Source organism: Drosophila elegans, unplaced genomic scaffold (genome assembly GCF_018152505.1).
Source record: "Drosophila elegans isolate 14027-0461.03 unplaced genomic scaffold, ASM1815250v1 contig_149, whole genome shotgun sequence".
Taxonomy (NCBI): Eukaryota; Metazoa; Arthropoda; class Insecta; order Diptera; family Drosophilidae; genus Drosophila; species Drosophila elegans.
Genome location: NW_024545513.1, coordinates 1,631,398 through 1,646,850, shown reverse-complemented (window position 1 = coordinate 1,646,850; position 15,453 = coordinate 1,631,398). Strand labels below are relative to the sequence as shown.

Genomic DNA, 15,453 nt, shown 5'->3' with positions numbered 1-15,453 from the left:
AACAATTTTATATATTTTTTTTTTTTGCTCTTCACTCTCGTTGTCTGCCTTGTGGTTGTTGTTGATTTCTTTATTGCTCCTTTGTGTGTGTGTCGTCGTTTTGTTGTTGCTTTTCTGTGTATTTCTTTCTTTCATTTATTTATTTTCATTCGCCTCTCTCGCTCTATCTCGCTTCCACCGATGTGCAGCATTTGGTGCCAGGCACCGGCGATCACCGTTTCAAGCAACAACAACCACATACTACCGAGCAACAACAACAAGGGCAACAATGACAGCAACAGCAATTACAACAACAACAGCCAGACAATCGTTGCTCTCAGTGCATGTGCACTGTCTACGGGGAGAGCGTTGGGTGAGAGTTGGGGATAGCGGGGAGAGCAAGAGAGTTGGGGCCCGCGGGAGAGCAGAGAGAAGGAAAAAAAAGAGTGGCACTAGAGTGGACCAAAAACTACAAAAAGATAAAAGATAATTAAATGGTCTAAGAACGTACTAAAGGAGTTAACTTTAAATATTTTAAAATTAGTTTAATTAGCTTAAAAATAAAAAAAAAACAAAGTTTTAAAGTGTATCGATCGAAAAAATGAGTTTTGAACATTAATACAAATTTCTGCTGACAGCAAACAAAAGGTCCACTCTAAATATTTTACATTTAACTGTTAGAAGTATGTGCAGATCGAAATGTAGATAACCTGGAAAAAATCCAGTCATCTTTGTGCAATTTTGTAGCGAAACCAATTGGATGTGCATATTAAAAATGTAAAATAATAACTTTAAATTGCAAAAACTACTGGTTATAGTAAAAGGCTGCTCATTAATTAACATTGATCGTTATTATCACTTCATGGAATCGAAGAGCTAACAGGTATTTATTTAATTCCATTAATATTTGTAGAAATGACGTATCAAGATTATACCTATTCCGTTAAGTATTCATTGCTTCGTATTCTCGTTTAATTTTGCTTCTTTTTTTCAATTTCAAGTTTTCTATCGCCAATTTAAGTTTGTTTGGCCAGCAATTTATTCACTTCATTGCATTTCGATTTATTTTCTCAGCATTTTCAACGATTCATTTGAGGCTTTAATGGCAAAGCATTCAAATCCCAACCAATTAAGCCCTAGTCAAAGTGAATATAACGAAAATTCCGGGAAACCGACGCCGTAAAATGAAAACTCGTTTTAAATTCCCCTTTTCAATTTGGCCACAGATTAAGTTACCTATTTATTAGTTTATTTGTTTCTGTTTTGTAGGCGAGTGGGAAGTGGGATTTTTCCAAAATGTTGCACAAAGTTCACTTAATTTGTGTGGCTCATAAATTCTTAACGAAAATATTTTCAGTTTGCTTTGGCCAGGTTTTTTTCCACATTCACGAATGTGTGGCGCATCTAAATGGAAATTTTCCCTTTTTAATTTTTTTGCGCAGCAGTTTAGTTTCTTTTGTTTATTTTTTTTTGGTTGTCATTTCGGGGAACACCTGCAAATGCTTTTGAGTTTTGCAGTTTGCAGCATTTTAATTTAAATAAATACTGCATTTGGATCGATAACGTTTCAATTATGGCAGCAAAGGGGAAAAGAAACCGAAACATTTGGTTAATAACGTTTTTGGCAACAGACATCAACCGCATGACCATGCAATTTAAAATGGAAAACAGAAGTATTTGCCAATTTTGTTTGTAGTAATTCCCGTCGGATTGACAGGCAAATTGCCCTCGACTTCAAGTTGGTCCTCTCATAATATGTATGTACATACATACATATGTATGTTTTTAAACGAAACGAATCAATTAGCAATCCCTCCTCCAATGACTGTTAAACGCAAAACGTTGTTATAATAAATTAATACTTGGTATCGCATTACGTTTTCCATCTCCGACCGACCACAAAAGCGAAAGCCAATATGTACACAATAACGAAACATGTTTAATAAATAAATAAGCTTACTAATCAAACAGTGAAACAGAGGAGGCATTCAGGATGAAAGCCTTGAATGTTCTGCTTGGAATTAATTGTTTTTGGATATCACACAATTCGGTTTGACTTGAGCCTTTTGGAAATATTGTTGATTGTTTGCGTCGATTTTGTTCGAATTAAATTTTGGCTTCATTCTTTAACATTAAAAATCGACGAATAATTTGTAACTTGTTTAATTAACTATCTAGCTCACACATCTTGACCTTGTGATCCGTTGTTTTTATTTGAATATTTTAGTAGATAATTGTACCAATTCAAATATGGCGCCATCCCTAAATATTCGATTAATAGCAATTTAAATTTTTTGACTTTTTTTATAATAAGTCGACTAAATATGTTTAGTTCTGAAATGTAAACATATTTTAAAATTACTAATGTGTTTTGTTTGAAACTATTTTAATTGAAATGTAATTTAATTTTCGGCAGGTTTTGGTAAACTTTCTCCGGTGGTGAAAAAAGGGGGCGGAAAATGGGGAGAAATGCGAGGGTTTATTTCAGCGAATAGACTCTCTCTCTATATGCAAACAATATGGCAACATGCATACCTTTACATACCTTTACACACACACATACAAACGCCGCATATTTTATGCATTCTAACTGTGCTTTCTAATGCTTGTCCTCGATGTTTGCTAGTATGTGTGTGTGTGCGAGTGTATATTTTTGGCTGTGTGGGAGTGCCGGCTTGCAGAGTTAATTGTTTTTGAATAATTAATTACACACTGCTGCGCGGCAACAGCAACAACAATGCAAATTTATGTAACCAACAAAGTTGATAGAAAAACGGTGTGTGCCGCCAAAAGGGAAAAGTGGGGACAAAAAGGGGGCTCCCTTAGTTCCCCAAACAATAATAACAGGCTAACGATTGTAAACCGCCATCAAAGTCAATAATGAGGTTTTGATTGGGGTTTTGATGGACATTTTGCAAACTTGGAAATTAAGGCTAAATAACAAAAGGGAGTTTTAAATACCACATTAAAATCAGAATTTATCTGAACTTAGTAGGCAAATTAAAGATATATGTATATCTTAACTTTAAGTATTAAAGTAATCCAAAACAAAAATTTCAAAAATTCCTGAATAATTGATTAATTTGATGGTGAAACATATATATGAAAAAGTCCATTATTTTAGGTCATTTTAAGGCCCATGAAAATCTGTAAATTAAAGAATTTAAAAAGATATATATATATCTCCCACATTTAGGCAACCTTTCGATTTAATTAATAGCAACTCGATTAAGCCAGCACTTTGACCCTTTGTCATTGAATGTTCCGTCATATCCCCAAACATTATTAAGTTTTAAAATATTCCCTTTTATGTTGCCATACAGTAGATATAAATTTTTTTGCGTTTATTGTCGATGGGCGCTGAGCAAATAGTTTGGCAAAGCCTTTGGGGCAGGCAGAAGTAAGGATTAAATCGATTTTCAACCCCCTGGACACCCGGGCTGTCTTTCGTCGTTGTTTATTATTATTTTTTAATCAACCATTAAATTGGGTTCTCCACCAAAGTGGAACGAATTTAATTTGCCGAAAAATACAAGTTTTATTTTGGTCCTTTTTTTTGGTCCAACTAATGAAGAGTTCGCAGTGCAGCTTCTTTCTCTATTAATTGGGTAGAAATGAAAATTTATTTGCATCCTTATGGGACACCTGTGGATTTCCTATTTTAAAAATGCCATATTCAACTTGTATATTTTCATTAAATATATATTTTATAATTAATAATACTATTCTACAATCAATTATTGTCAGCCAAGTTTGTTATAATAAAATTAGAGTTTTCATTTTTGGAGCGATGCACTGTTGCGAAACGCACTGTATGCCAAGAACAGCAGCAAAATTAATTGAATGGCACAATTTTCTGGGTGAAAAGCGCAAAAAGCACTCAAACCCATAGGCATCAACACGCGTGTTCTTTTTGGACGAGGGGAAAAACCATTTGGCCCGTGATTTTTTATGAATACTTTTTTGCAACTCCCTTTCGGCGGAAAACCTTCCGGACAAACCCCTCTTTTTTTATTTTTTTTTTAATTTTTTGTTTTATTTTTTTTTTGTTTTACTCGGGTTGCATAAACGAATTTGCATCGTCGATGCGATGAAATAAATGCGAGAATTTATACATTTAACGTTATTTTTGCATCTCCTTTCGGATCGGCCCCGCCCCTGCGCCCCTTTAATGCTCTTAGTGGTACCGTCGCCAAAAAAAAAATTAAATCGAGTGAAATGAAATAAAGATAAAAAACAGTGAATAACTGGACACAATTTAAATTTGCATACGAGTGTCGAATGGTGGCTACTCGAAAAAGTTTCTTTGTGAAGGAATATAATCGAAATGGGTTAACCAATAGAAAGTAAAAATTATTGCTTAAGACTCTAAATACTAAAATTTTGCATATATTTTTATATAAGGTATATAATTAATTGATCTTCTTTTATCTTAAAATTCAAAGACAATTCTTAGTTTGAGATTTTCATATTTTTCTCCCTCTTATGTTTTAATAGCAAATGTTTTTCAATAGAAGATCTGTGCATTTTTTCATTTTTGATGTCTTATTTTTTATAAATTTTGGTTTAGATCACAGCAGCTTAGTCTTTGGGGCTTTAAAAATAATTTTTGTAGATCAAAGAGCAACTGTAGTTCGTTAAGGGGATTTAATATTTTTTTAAAACTTATTGTAGTAACGTTTGGCAAAAGGTGAGCTTAAAATTTGCAATGAGAATAGCTTATTAGTGATTTTAAATCGCTAAAATCTTTTTATCGTAATCTATAAAAAAGTATTCTTTTTATGGTAGTCTTGTGCATTGTTAAAATATAGAAGATTACATTTTTTACTTTTTTTATTGGTCTAAAAATACTTTGTGAATATCAAAAGCTTGGCAAAGTTTTACTGAAAGGTTTTTTTTTACTAAAAGTGCTCTTAAAAATGTGAAACAGGGCCTCGCATTGGTGTTATTGAATTAGTGTTTTTTCCAGCAATCGTTTGATTAGCTCCTGTAAAATACTGCTCACTCGGAGGCGGAAGCAGCATGGGCGTGGCGGCAGCATGGCTGCAATATTTGTGTGCCACAGTCAGCAGGAGTGGACAAGTCAATGACCATAAAAGTCAACACTCAGTCGACACACGCAACGCGAAATGGCGGCATTTTCACCTTCCGGCCAAACCTGAAAAACACACACACACGCACACACACAAAATAGAAAATAGAGAAGAAATGGAAAAAGAGGGAACAACTTTGCAATGCAAATTTCAAGTAGCTCCAGTCATTCGGTCTCTTTCTCGCCATGTGACACATTTAAACTGAATGCAGTTTAGTTAAACGAGGTCTTTTCACTACAAACAAATAGGTGTGTAGGTCTTTTTGTTGTAACTCGGCCATAAATAGACGGACTGCCAATAAGCTTACCTACAATTATATATAGTCGATGTATTTATTAAAGAATTTTTTGTCTGCAACTCCTATTTAAAGTACCAAATTAATATAGTTAATTTCAGTGTAGATGACATTCAAATGGCTGACAAAAAAAAGCAAGCAAAGCCAAGAGCTGATAATGATGATGGCAGAGCAGAACCAGTTGCTCCGTTAAAGCCTGGCCATAACCATTAGCCGGCTTGGCTTCAATCATAGATTCCAAAAGGCAAACGTACACACTCAACCTTTGTGGCAAGAGTGGCTATATTTGCCATATTGCCATATGCTATGGGCCACATCTCTTGACCAACTATCTGCTATTACTGTTTGTATGCTATTAATTTCATGAACTTTTGAATACTTGTTTATGCGGCACAAAACGAATTTACGCATTGATTTTATCAGAGTTGCCAGATCAGCAAATTAGGTATTTTTTGTGTTGTCAAAACATGGTCACACTATTTCTTTTAGCAGGGAAACCATGGGAAACTTGATCATTTGGTGTTACGACCGTCAAAAGTTAAGTTGTCAAGTTGGTTGCGCCTCACCATTTCACGCATATGGTCTAAGTTCATAGTCAACTTTGGCCCAATACATGAAATGGTGTTTATACACACACGCATTTGATTCCATGAAATGGCTCCCCATAAACACAGTATATAACCACTCTCTATGGGAAGGAGAAGAACCCAGCCTCAGAGTTGCTCAATCACAGATTCGACTGCCGAATGCGAAATGCAAATGGCAAAAGGCCAATTGAAAATGCCAAAGTCCCCCCCTTGGAAAGTTTTTGGAAAAATTACCAGCATAAATTGTTCTGGGTGTTGAAATCCATTAGGACAACTCTATAAAACTCCATTAAAAATCGCATTCAATGTAGCTTAAAGCCTAGTGTTTGTTTTTTTGCTTTGCTTTGCTTTTTTCTCCCCTTACAAATTGCTCAAAGTTTTTAATTACTTGCCAGAGGAGACTCTAGATTGAAATCCCCATTTTTCCGGGGAAGTCACTTCAATGATTGATTACACACTGATAGCCCCCTTAGTCAAGGTGACTTCGTAATATCATCTTGCACTTCATCTGCCACTTATTCCTCCTCGCTTCTATTGCAACTTCATCCTTTCTGGCTGGGATTTCAACTTGCTCCTGCTCAACTCTTGGCCATCAGTTGGCAGTTTGGTTGACTTCCTCTGTAGTCCCTTAAGTATCTTCAGTGTTTATAAATTAACTTGGCTTCACATTCCATCCGATGCAGGCACCATCACCTTTGCCTTTGCCTTTGCCTTTTCCAGTACTCTTACCTCTCCGAGAAAACACGCGAAACTCGCCGTTAATCACACAAACCACCCGCACAACCACCTCGCCAGTGCCACGCCCCCTTATTGCAACTGGCGCCCACTTAGCTTTGGGCCATCCAGGAATAACGAGGGTATTACGATTATTACAACCAAAAGCAGCGAATGCTTGAGCTAATTAAATATAACATTATATTAGTATAAACAAAGCTTACAACACTGGTAAAAAGCGTAGTAAATCCAAATATTTTTCAATTAATTAAAATTTTTTATAGTAAATATTTCTCACAATATTAAAAATATTTTTATATTAAATCATGTAATTCTAAATGCATTGCATATAATATTATGATTTAATATTTAATTTAAATGTTAAATATACTTAAGTATTTTTAATTCAATAATCAGATATATATTTTTACTAATCTATTATTTTATCAATGAAATCGCTAAAGTTAATTACAACATAAACATTTTGCTAATTCCAGGTGCTTGGTATATATATAATATATTTTTTGTAATATTAAAGCTGAATTTTAATAACAATCTTTACATTTTGTGTAAGCGAAATATATATAAATATTCAAAATTGCTTACTAATTTTTTTTCTTTCTTTGCAGGTAATTACTTTTTAACTTACTATGGAAATATAAATACGTAAAACAACATTCAAGTGTTTGTTTAAAAGTATTTTATTAAATACTTCAGTTAAAAGGTACACACACAACTTAATAATTGCATTTGTAAATGTTTTTCTTTTAGAGTTAGTATTGAGGTTTACATAAAAGGGTTAAAAAAAGTATAACTACCTAAGATTTAAGGGTAATTTAATTTCGAAGTATTTACTTTATGCCATTCCAGCTGTTTTTCCCAGTTTTTAGTATACGTTTGGTGCACTGCTCTCGCCATTTGCCACCCACTCATTAAGATTCCATGCTGCCACCTTTTGCCACCCACTTCCACCCCTTTTTTCACCCCCTTTTATCACCCCTTTTTCTCCGCCCACAGCGCTTTCCTTTGACATTGTTGCTGGAGTTGTTTTTTACAAAAATGTCCACTCAAATGGCGTTTAGCGTGCAATTATGAGTTTCTCTTCTTTTCGCCTTCTGTTTTATTTTTCACTCCTTTTTTTTTTGTTTTTTTGCTTCATTTTTAATGCTTAAGTACAGCCTAAATAGAGCAGCGGAGATTAATGAAATGATAATGTAGAGTACCGAAAACATCTTTTCGCGATTATGCAATTTTTATTGGACACCGTTTGGCCAAAGAATTATAAAGAAATTCAAAGTTTGCATAAGTAATGTGTATAAAATTATTCTTAAGAATTATGAATTGTTTATAAAGTAATATTTTTAAATATACAACCAAACTTTTATGAGTTACTATAATACACACGAAGTTTATAAATTGAAATATCCTTAAAAAATAGAAAACGTTAATATATTGGACTTCTCTCCAGTTTTATTAATTAAAATATATAAATTTACCTAAAGTTTGACAAATTATATTTCTTTTACTTTTAATAATAGAATTTGAATATTCTTCTTTTATTATTTTTACAGTATTTGCATATAATTGCTATTTTCTCTATCTTATTTTTTGCTATACATTTCTTATTCTTTTTATAAAGTTAAGAAAAAAAGGATAGGTATATATAGGTATAAAATTAAAATAGTTGTACATTTTAATATGAACATTTAATAAAAACATTTAAATATTATCGCTCATATCTCAAATTTCACTGAAATTTCCAAATGTAATTTTCTAGTCGAATATTTTCCTTATTTTCCTTTCCCTTTTGCCTATGCTTTTTTGGAGGCAGCCTCAACTGATTGTGTCTCATTTGCAATTGAAAATGTCCCCCATTTTGTATATTTTTTTTTTTTTTTTTTTTTTTCATTTTCAACTCAAAAAGAAGACTCCTGCTTTAATTGCTGTCACATTTTTTGTATTTTTTATTTAATTTTTCCTCTGTTTCTCCAGTGCTGTTGTTGTTTGCCTTTGTTTTGATTCTAGTTCCCCTCCCACTTTTGGGGGTGGGGAGGCGGTAAATAGGGGGCGGGGTCGGCATTGAGGCGGAACAAAGCTGACTTAATGACTCCCGCTGCCCGCAGAAGGCAACAAAAAATAAAAATAAACGAAATGCCCGAACAGAAAGTATAAGTAGAAATTAAAATACGAAAATGAAATGCTGGCCAACGAAAGAAGAAACAAATTAAAAAATTCTAAATAAAAAAACGAAGGAATTTAAATCAAATTTAAAGAGAGAGTGCTTACATTTTTAATGATTATGCCGTTTTTTGGTCCTCGAGTGTTGATATACGGAACCTTTTGCTCCTTGACATTGACGAAGATATCCGACCTCTGACCTTTTCGAGGGCTCTGTGAATGTGACTTTCAGTGACTTTGCTGCTTATTAATTTACGTCAATTAGAAGCAACAGAAAATATTTATTCATTTTACTTTTCCATTTTTCCTTTGTCCGCCCGCTGATCTAATCAAGCTGGGGTCCAACTCGCCCCCGAACCCGCTTTAACCCTCCGCTTTAACCCCCTTCTTGCCCCCTAATTGATATTCATTGTCTTGTCTAGATGTGCTTTTTTTTCCTTCTTTGTTGCCTGGGGATCATAAATCTTTAATTTGGTTGAGGCCCTCGATGCGATGAGGGTTTTGTTTAAGGCGGATTCAATTTATTTCTCTTACATTCAATTAAAATGTTTTCTATTTTTCCATTTGCCTGGTTAATAAATTATCAAAAGCACACACACTCACTGTTGATAGCTTCGTTGGCGGAGCTATTTGAAAATAGGCATACAAAAAACAGATTTTTAATACGTAAACAATTTAGTACTAAAAAAATTATAATTTATTTCTATACTTTTAGAGATAAAACTTAATGTTAAGGTATAGTTTGTCTTTGACTTTCAGTTTAATAATAAGTGTGTCTTGAAAATAATTTATAGATAGCATAAGTACAATTTAATACTTAATAATACAAACAAGAGTTTAAAGCCTTATTTTTTTAACCACCTTGTTTTGATAATTTCATGGTATTAATTTAATACTTATTTAATTGAGAAATTTTTCATACCTAATAGTTTAAAATTCATGCAACAATAGTTTGGTTTGTTTTTTCGGTGTGCTAAACTATTTACCTGTGCTAAGCCAAAAGTCAAATCTAGGTTCCGAAAAAAAGTTTGAACAACTTTTCGGCGGGGCTATGTTTTTTTTGTTTTTTTTTGACAAAGTTTTGTGCTTTTTGGACAGTTTGTTAAAAACCATGTTGGCCACGTAGATTTCGCATATTGTTGGCAACACGCGCCTATTAATTAGCCAGAAGTCAGTCGAACTAACAAACTAGTTTTTGGGGGGTTTCCAGCCCTCTTGTTTTTCCAAAATTATATAAGCCGCCTAATTAAGGGCGTGGCACTTGGCTGCATTTAAATGTTGGCAATTTTCGGCTATTTAAACAGCACAAAATACAAAATTAAATAGGGTGTTGTTGGGGGTGAATGGAAAGCCCAAAAAGAGAATTTTTAAAAATTTTTTGATTTGTGGCCAGTTGTTGTTGGTTGTCGTTGCTGGTTGTTGCTGGTTATTGCTGGTTGTTGCTGTTGTTGCCACAGTTGTTGTCTGGTGCCGGTCACCAACAGTAGCCGATTGTATCGCTAGCGTAACTACCTCACAACCTACAGTAAAAAAAGCCAAGCTGTAACGTTTAACAATTTAATTCTTTTGTTTTTTGCTAAAGTTAAACATTATTTAATATTTAATACATATGGCAAATAAGCAATTATTCATTTTGTTTCTTTATTAATAGTAAAGCATACAATTATTACCATTAAACATTTAAACATTTGTTGTTTAAACATTAGATACATCTGCGCGTATACGTAACTTATTGTGCAAGTCAGTTGGTTGTCATTAAAAATTTAATATAAATACTTATCGTTATTTGAAGCAAAGTTAAGAATGTGCCTTAAAATAAGACAATGTTGTTATGTTCTACGCTTATCTTTTGTATACCAAAAAACAATGAACATCTGGGCGTATACGCAATATGTTGTAGAAGTCAGTAAACTACAAGTTAATTTTGTGTTCTCTCTTTGAAATAATGAATGTGCTTAGAAATGGCATAAATCGGTCTAACACAGTCGATCTTCACTGTAGTTGTCATCCGTGCCTGTGGTCAAAAGAGGAAGTGGGTGGGGAATTTGGGTTGTTCGACGCCATTGACCACGAAAATTGCTCATGCATGGCCAAAAAAGGCGGCGTGGTGCGGTGGGAAAATGGGGGGCGTGGCTGTGGCGGTTGTGGATCGAGTGCGTGCGCTTTTCGTGTTAATAATAATTGACATTATCGTTGCTATTTGTTGCCTTTTTGTTGTTGGTCGACCCGGTTGTTGTTGTTGTCGTTGTCGTTGCCATTGTCGTTGTTTTGCTCTATTTATGGTACCCGAAATCTCTGTGTGTTTCGGCCTTTGTTTGGGTATTTGTCCACAAACATTCTAATCAAAGTATATTAATTCACAAATTGCTACACTTAACTACTGCGATGTGGAATATTTGGTTATCAGGAAGAGTCAAGTTTTTATATAGCTTAAGAAAGTTATTTAATTAAAATAATTTATAAAAAAATGTTTAAAATTAAATCAGTTTATTTAAAGGAGAACAAGAAATTTGAGTACTTTTTTTGTACATGAAATAAAAGCGTTACAACCGATTTAGTTTTAATTTTTTCTATATAAAAATATGCACATTTTTATCTGACCTTTTCCATCGCAAAAAATGGAAATATTTTTTTATTGTTTCCAAAGCCATTATAATCAATAGGCAAGTGAATAATAAGTGTAAATTTTTCATCCAAATTATTTTTTTTTTCGCTTTTACTTAATTTTCTTGTTTTTACAAAAATGTTCATTTTTGTGCCATTTTTTGTGCCATTTTCATGCCGATTTTGTTGATTTGACAACAATTTGCATGCAACAATTTATTGTTGACGGTCAATTGTCAGTCGAAGTTGGGTGTCAATCAAAGTTGACAATGTTGCCATGGGCGGTGGGCGGAGTGGGCGGAATGGGCGGGGTCGGGGACGTCTGGCGTAATCAAATTGTAAAATGGCATAAAATAAAAGGGAACTCGAAAGCGAATGATAAAAGCGAAACTCAATTATTTGAGATGCGTCGTCACCTTGAATAATTGAATCAACATTTTCGACAAACTCCCCATCTCTTTCTATCCCCCCCTATTATGGGGAAAAGGGGGAGGGAGAGGGAGAGGGGGGTAGCGAACAATTGGACAATTGAATTACGAATGTCAAGTATCGAGTATCGAGTATCGAAGTCGAATGTCAGTGGCGATTGATTCAGGGGCAAAATGGAAATGCAATTAAAATCAAAGCTGTCTCAGTGTCACACAGAAAGAGATATCTGGCCATCTGGCCAGAGAGAGAGATAGAGAGAGAGAGAGAGAGAGACGGATAACACTCTATTAGCCTGGCTTTTCTAATAAAACATTTGAGTAAGTAACAATGGCAAGATTAAGCTAATAATTTCAGGCAAAATAAATATGCAGTTGCAGCCAAAAAATAAAATAAAATATTGTCATAGAAAATAAAATATTATAACATTTAATTTAAACTGTTGGGTATGAACAATTTCTTAATTACAAGAGTAAAGTTTTAGTTTTAAATTCTTTGCTATAGATATTACGATTAAATTAAGCTTGAATTAAAACTTGTACTTAAATACTGTTTTTTTTTATTATACTAATTCTTTAAATTTTCATTCGATTGTCATAATTCTTTTTTATACGTAAATCCTTAATCTAAATTCAATTGACTATTCCCTTGTCAAATAACTTAATACTTAAACTTAATCCATTTAACATATTACTGTTTTAAAAACTATCTGCAAAACTTCTAAAAACCTTTAGAATTTTAATGATCTGCGGCAAGGGGTTAGCTAAATTCCCTTTGAAAAAATTTCTCTTTCAAATTTAATTTGTCCGCTTTCGCTAAGTCCATTAATCACGCTGATTTAGTCATGTGAACTATAGTACTTACCCATTCGGAAACGAATTAATTTTCCATAACTAAACTTTTTCGTCGGCCATAAAACAATTTCGGAATTCTGTTCTCTTTTGTAGCTTCGCCGAATTCGCAACATTTATTGTTCTTTAAATAATGTAGTACTTAAATTAATTGCACGCATTAAATGTGGAAATGTTTTTGCGGCTTATACAGTGCAAATAAATATGCAAAATGTGTAGAAATAATCTGCTTCCTATTCGGTTCCCAAGTAAATATTCAAATTTTGGAAAAGATAAGAAGGTAAAAGCGTTGAATGAAGTTCACTGTCTGATATTGCTATCTCTGCCGCCCAAGTTCTCTCCCTCTCTTTTTGGTAAGCCAGTGTGTGTGTGGGTGTGTGCGTGTGTGTGGGTTTTGAGTGTGCAAATATTTGAGTGTCGCCTATTTGTCAATTTTCTCATGCTTTTCGTTTACGTATCAATGACCCAAGGCGACCACATGCAGATGGTGAAAAAGACGGCAGTGCCGTGGAGTGAGAGAGATGGGTGGAGCTGTGTGGAGCGAGAGGGGAGATGGCAGGTTTGGTCTTGCATTGACTTTACTGCCGTCTATTTGCTTAGTTTCGGAAATTGGAAGTTTTCGGGGGGCTTAATTTTCGGAGTGCAAAAAAAGAGTATGAAAAATGTAAGCTTTGGTCGGCAGTAATACCATTAAGTCTTTTAAAATTCTTTTTACTCGTTATTTGCGTAATTATAAGAGCTAAAGAAATTATAAAGTGGCAAACTGTTGCATTCACAGACATTTGTAGTTGAATTTGCCATATATTGTATATAAAATATGGATATAGATAAACCTCTTAAATATTTATAGCTAAAACATCTCACATTTGTACTGCCGTTTATAAATTTTGTTAGTGCATGGAATTTACATTTATATTTTCAATATTTCATAAGCAGTCTTTAAATTATTAATGATTAACTGTTTCCGCTTTTAAGTCAATGTAAACAGGCCTGAAAAGGAAATGTAATTATTTACATGAATTCCTAATTGTTCCATAAACGTTAAGCTCTTTAAATTTTTCGTTGAACTGTGGAGCAAATATGTTAGCAAGCGTAAAAAAAATTTATAAAATCAAAACAAAAAAAATAGTTCAAAATTTTTATTAAACCTATCGGTTTTCGAATGCTAAAATTTTTGACTTCAACTTTAATAAATTAATTTTGTAAAGTTCCTTTTACCCACCGTGTCAAACTATTTCATGCATAAAATGCCTTGCGGGCGTCGGCCTTTAATTGCAATTCCATGTAGTCAAAATCGTTGTTGCGGCTCATGTTTTTGCCGGCATACGCACAAGTATTTGGCCCACTCAAAGGCCACCAGAGACCAACAACAACAACAATAACAACAAAGAATAATTATAAAATTAACAACAATGGCAAATACTGTGAATTATTTTTAATAATAAATACCAATAACCAACGCAATTAACAAATTCATCGAGCTCAATTGGACAAAGTCAACGACTCACAAAAGCATCAACAATATGCGGATAATAACAATAATAAACTTGACAATTGAATATGCCGTCTCTTTCCCTCTTTCCCTCTTTCCCTCTTTGTCTCTGACCACTCTCCCCATCTCTCTCTCTCATTGAGCGGCTTGGGAAACTTTGACTTTGGGTTAAATAAATTATGCGGAAACGTTTAAGCTATGGTTATTCTTGGCAGACCAAAAGCTCAAAAGGAAAAGGGAAAGTATAAGATTATGATAACACAAGTAAAACAAATCGGAAATAAAGGTTTAATAATAAATTATATGAAATGTTGCGTTTGAATCTCAATAGAAAAATTAAAAAAAGAAAGCAATTACAAATCACTTCTTGGGCAGTTCAAGTGCAACAAATTCACTTCCTTTCCGGAAAAGAGGGCTGGAAAAGTTGGCGAGATGGGTGGTAGGTGGAAAATGGCGACGGGATGTTTGCCACAACCAAATCGAAACAATGGAGAACAGAGGCGCAGTGCGGTTGCAAGGCATTCAAACGAATTAACGAACAATCAACCCGGGTGACCGCAAAATCCAAATTGTTCACCGTTTCGGGAGACAAAGGGGCTTGAGAGTTCAGTTTCAGTTAATAAAGCACATATATATATATTATTTATATATTAATATATATGTATCAAAAGACCAGATTGAACAGCATGCAATTTCAAATGACGATCTATTTTGCTCATCTGTAAATGTATTAAGAAAGCATTACCTTTTTTTTGCCTATGTAATATACAATTAAATTAAATAAAGAATAAATAAAATATAGTCCCGAGTCGCTATCGAAACTGATTTAAATTTCAGCAGATAAAAATGGACTGTATTAATTTTCCTTTCTGTCTTTGCTTGTTTACCTTTTTTTCATATTATAATAATTCGCAGCAATTTTAGTGAAAACATGCAACAAATTAAAACAATAAACATTTTAATTGAACTACAATAACAATCAGCAGAAGGCAAAAGGGGAGACACTGTGTAAAATTAAAAAAAAAATTGCACATGCACGCACATTTAATAAATCATTTTCCATTTAACTGGCAAATCAAATTATATTTAAATATGCTCAAATTGAGCAAACACAGCCGTCGGGTAATTCATTGAATACTCCCAACAGAGACAGTAAAGTAATATCCAGATAGAGTTGAAATAAACATAAACAAATCCGCTGACAAACAAAGCTAATCAACAGAAGTTTCAATCA

The 15,453-nt window shown here is 33.6% G+C and overlaps 1 protein-coding gene across 2 annotated transcripts in view; it reads left to right on the top strand.

Moving 5' to 3' along the window:
• LOC108137245 (low-density lipoprotein receptor-related protein 2) overlaps window positions 1-15,453 on the top strand; it is a 163,300-nt gene that overhangs the window by 34,380 nt on the left and 113,467 nt on the right. The window lies entirely within an intron of this gene.